The following is a 5562-nucleotide window of genomic DNA, read 5'->3' on the forward strand; positions in this document are numbered from 1 at the left end:
TTTTATTTTTCATCTTTTAGTGACGGACATTTTCATTTAATTTCAGTCTGGGTGTGTGACAGAGCCCCCATGTACTGAGCTGCAGCTTCCCCCTGTTCACTTTCCAGCCACAGAGTGGTCGCGACACCATGGCAGCAACTTGTGACGTTTGGACCCGAGCCAAGCGAATACTGCTTGCAAAGTTTTTTAGGTTGTCTGTCTTGCTTCCTTGGTCTCCCCTCCCCCTTTCAAAAATTGCTGGTGACACTAGAAATGCAAGTCAGTTAATCTGTTCTAAAATCTAAGCACCAGCCTACAGCAGAGACGGCCGGAGAAATGCAGAACATTGCTCGGAAGGTGGGTTTAGTTCCGCTCCTGAGCCCAAATCTCTTGTGTCGCAGGACAGAGCAAGGACAATGGTAACAAGTCAGCAGGATAGCTGGAACTTCATACTCCATGCCAGAAAACGGGATGTCCAGCTAGCGCAAATAAATGTGTAGAACTAATCAAATTAGGATGGACATGCTGTGCAATACAGAGAAATGCATGTAAGCAGAAAATTGTGTTTAATATTTGTAATCAAAAGCATTTATTTGGGACTATAACAGCCCAGTGCTACGTGCAAATTGGGGGAGGAAAAAATGTAAACATTGTTTCTTTGATTTCACGGAGTTATGGTGCAGCAGGAACGCTGGATCGGGCTCCTTTTCCAGGGGCTGTGATTAAAAAGCTACGTGAAATGAAGTTAGGGGCTTATTGACAGAAAATACTACTGTGAATTGTGTTGGAAACCTATTCCACCATGGTTACTCTTTATTGCATGGAGTTTGCCCAGACTTATAGGATGCAAACTGACAACTGTGGGTTTAGAGACAAGCTGAAGATATAACTTCCATCCTAACACATTTTAAGGCTTTTGCAGAAAGCAGAATTTAATAGAGAAACTGGTGAGACAGTGGGATTTTATTCTGTTAATTTTCAGGTCCTTAAGGATCAGGTATTAGTGGAGGAACTAGACTAGGTCAACCAGTATGTGGTTTTGTTATTTTTGAGTTTTCATGTCAGCTGAAATGTAGTTATCCATAAACAGAATAACCGGTGGCATGGTATAGCCCATGTCACGTGTCACTGAGAAATGCAATTAACCATCATGCAAAAGCAACTCTATTCTAGTAGCTCATATGGTAAACTGAACACTGGTTAGAAATGCAGAAACATGGTTTTGGGAACATGCTAGACTAGCATTTTCCATTCCTCAGAACACTGTAGTCAGCTTCAGATTTTGTGGAAGTTGACAAAGGAGTCCTCGGAGTTTCTATTTATGAGAGTAGCCTTTTACAGTTTGGGGAGGAGTGGGGAAAGAGGATGCTGCAGGAGTGGATCTGCTGTCAGCTGCCACTCAGATACTGTCTGGTACTTCATAACCCTGCTCTGTGGAAGTCAGAGCAAGTATAGAAGGTGCTGCAGCTGTGGGGAAGCTGAGCAGTGTCCTCAGACCATCGGTGTGTCGAGAGGTGCTCTCCTCCCAAACCTGAGGGGCACCAGCTCTCTCTGTTCACAGCCTCCTCTCTGCACAAAGGATCTTTCTGGCAGGGAGGATACAAAAGACTGTCTTCTCAGGTTCTCTAACACAGCCAGACAAAGGAGCTGTGATCAGTCATGCCAGCTGAAAGGATCTGGCCTCTCCCTAAACTGTGCAGTATTGCATGGGTTTAGATAACGTACAGATAGACGTGCCAATGGGATTTGATACCAGCTGAGCACATCCCTGCAGCTCCACTAAATCTACAGGAGCCCTTCCCCAAGGTCTTTTAAAAGCTGTTCATATTTTGTTTAACCAGTGATCTCGTCCTGCTACAACTGAATAACAGTTGCTGAACTCTTTGGACAAGTTATATAAATTCACAAAATGCCTTGAGATTCTTGAATGAAAAATGTAATGGGAAAGAAAAGCCTCCACAGCAGTTGTGGTGTATATGGAGCACAACCAACTTTGAAGCATAATTTCACTTTGGGGCCTCTTCAACTTTTGACAAAGATGAACCTGATGGGTTTTAAAAACTACCAGCTCGTTCTGATGAGGGTCATTTGTAAAGGGGTTTCCAAGAAGACTTCTATGCAAAGAGTTTCACCCAGCAGGTGGTTAATCACCACTCACTGGAAATGGAGGCAAAGGGCTTCTGTGCCTCACAAGAGTGAAACTTCTTCGTGAGGATAAACACAGAGAGCATAAAGATCGAGCTGGAAGAATCGTGTGGAGTGCTTATGTGTATCCTGAGTAACCCAACAAGCATGTAATTTGGCAAGAAATAGTCCCAGAAATGGTCAAGCAGGGATGGACAGTTGCAGAAACTCAAGGCTGAGTTAGCAAAAGAAAATTCTGCTCTAATTCTGCTATGCATATTCACTGAATATTGATTAAAATGAGCCCTCCCTGTACCATTTCCCATTGGAAGTACACTGCCTCCGGTCATCCAACCATATGTGATTTAACTATGGTATAAATTATACAAATTCATTTTAAACACAAATAAGTCTGGAAAATAATCTAGATTGACAGCTGTGTTTTGTGAATCGTTCACTCATATCAGTGGCCACAAATGTCCCACATGATGAAGAGCTTGCTCTAACAAAGATAGAAAAACATTTTAGTCCAGGGCTTATTTCTCCTGCACGCCTGTCAGTCACGTTACCAGTAAGCACAGAATCGTAGAACCACTGAATGGTTTGGATTGGAAGGGACCTCTCCTTCCAACCCCCCTGCCATGGGCAAGGACACCTTTCTTTAGACAAGGTTGATTCAAGCCGCGTCCAACCTGGCCTTGAATAATTCCAGAGATGGGGCAGCCACAACCGTGTGAGTTCTGTGTGCAGCTCGACTCTATCATGATGGCCATGACAGCATAGTTCTTGGGGAAAATATTCTGGGAAAGTTTATTGGAAAAGAAGGAGTCAGAATTAGAAAGAATAGACTTCTGAAAAATAGTAATCGATTTTCTCTGATATGCTCACAAGTCAAAACAAGAACATCCAACATCTTTGCGTGTCGACACTTTGAATGCAGGTGTGGTCTGTCCAGAGAGGGGGCTGAGACACCCTGGTGAAACTTGGGCTCTGCTCTTGTGACCTTGGTGTGGGGAAAGCGAAGCAGTAACTCACTGCTGGTGTGGAGCAGCAACATCCTACTCTCCCTTGCAGCTCTGAGAGAAATCCTGACCTGCTGAATCAGGGTGTGTAGCTGATCTCTATGCTGGAAATCCCTCCCCAAGAAGGTTATTGCTACCTCCAGGGCAGTGCTGCTCCAGGGTGACAACCTTTACTGGGACTGCACAGTTCCTCGTATTCATAGGTAATAAAGGAGTTTCTCACATAGGTAGAACACAATTAGAACAGCTGGATAGAAACTAGTAGGGGAAAATAACGACCTATTAAGAACCTGACAAAACTGATCAGCATAAAAAAATTGGTGTGAGCATCCAGCCTGAGAGCTTAGGGAGGATAGAGCACAATGACACTGCAGTGTGGTAATGACTGTCTCTGAGGGAGTCTGTGCTTGTGGTCATCTGAGGAGGGACGTGCTAGGGAGAGGGGGGAGGGAAGCCCCCCTCTGACTGCATTGTTTACTCCACTGCTGGCTGTGGAGCTTTAGTTTTCTCTGATGTTTTGCATGGTGTGTTTGCACATTGAAGGAGCTGCCTTGCAGGATTCTCTGATGTTTATGACCATCACGGCTGGGATCTTGATTGACTCGGGGAGCAAAGCATGATGTTGTCTGAGCATGTTAACTGATCAATGTTGCTGCCAACAGGCCAGGAAAGGTTGGGGTCCCCAGCCTAATGCCAATTCAAATTTAGATGCATGTCATTTATAGTCATGCAAAGCAGTGTCACATTTTTTTCTTCTTCTTTGATCATACCCAGAAACTATAAATCCCCAGGGTGAAATCTTAACTCTACAGAAACCCAGAGCAAACCTCCTTTCAGTGGTGCAAGGTTTATGGTGAAAGTTGTATTTTTATTTCTTACACAATTCTTGTAATTGCTAGAGAATTGTATTTATTTATCTCCCTTCACAGAAAATTAAATGTCAGTTTTCATGGTCAGGTAGTCTACTGCAAACAGTCAGGTCTGTCTGTTCAGGGTGTTGAGGGCTGATAATAAAATTACAGCCCAGTAATTTTTTATTTTTCTCCTATTATCTGCCATGCACAGCATGTTTTATGTGTTCTACTCCACTGGGACCATCGTAAACCTGTGGCCAGCTCTTTCGTTTGAATATACTCAGTGGGAGGTGGCAGGTGCACTGTTACAAAAAGATCTTGAAACTTTATCATAATATATTCAGCAAGGTGATAATGTAAAACCTGCTGGGAAATAGAGAGAGGTGAAGGAGAAATTCCATTCCTGGGAACTTATTTAATGTTTAAAGACAGGAAATGCTTTAGAAGCTAAAATATCTCAGATCTGTCTAATCCACTGCCCCAGACTAGTTACCATGAAACCCTGGGTGAAAGAGGCAGGTAGAGGAGATGACCTCCATCTCACCTCACTTTCCATCAGGCTCTCCAGCTCCTGTGCCAACTGGAGCAGAGGCACCTTAAACTGACACAGTTACTGTTTATTTTCACTGTGTGACTGTGAGACAAGGGAGATTTTGAGTGAGACAGGACTGAGACACATCCTGGAAAACTCCCTGGCACAAAAGGGAGATCATGAGGTGAGGGGACACTTCTCCAAGTTCAGCCAAAATCATCAGAAATGAGCTCTCTGTTGATTTCCAGCCTGGAGCAGTCCCATCCACTTCAACACTTGTTTGCTTTTAGATTATTTAGATCTTTGGTCTTTTACTGAAGTTTTTTGTGGAAGGGAGTGTGTAATAGCACAACTACATTGGTTGGGACCAGAACCTGGTGCTGTGTTTGGCACAATACATGTGAGCCACTTTGTGGAAACCAGCTCCTCAATGGACATCAGTGTTCAGTATCCAGTACCTGTCACAGCTGTGTTCGCTTCCCAGGCACCTTAATCTTTGTGTGATTTCTTTCTTTGTTTTCCTATTATGTGACTTTTAAAAATAATAGAAAATAACAGCACACCGTCTTCAAGTGAGTGGTGGAAGCTGCACAGCTGGTCTTGGACTGTGTTCCTCCCAGCATCCTCACAGAACTCTGCTCTTTGTGAAGAGAGGGGATCTCATCAATGTATGAAGGTGTAGTGCCAAGTTTTTGAAGTGTCTGAAGAAGGAATGCCAAGGGGATGGAGCCAGGTGCAACTTGGTGGTGCCCAGCAACGGGACAAGAGGCCATGGACAGAAACTGACGCCCAAGAAGTTCCACCTGGACATGAGGAATGACTTCTTCCCTGTGCAGTGGCTGAGCACTGGAAGAGATTGTCCGGAGAGGGTGTGCAGTCTCCCTCACTGGGGTATTCCAGAACCGTCTGGACACAACCCTGTGCCCAGTGCTTTGGGATGACCGTGGTTGGACCAGCTGATCCACTGCGATCCCTTCCAGCCCGACCCATCCTGTGACCAACCCCCCTTTCTGCCCCGCACCGCAGGTCCCCCGCTCTCCGCGGATCCCCA

Source organism: Corvus brachyrhynchos, unplaced genomic scaffold (genome assembly GCF_000691975.1).
Source record: "Corvus brachyrhynchos isolate BGI_N302 unplaced genomic scaffold, ASM69197v1 scaffold66, whole genome shotgun sequence".
NCBI lineage: Eukaryota > Metazoa > Chordata > Aves > Passeriformes > Corvidae > Corvus > Corvus brachyrhynchos.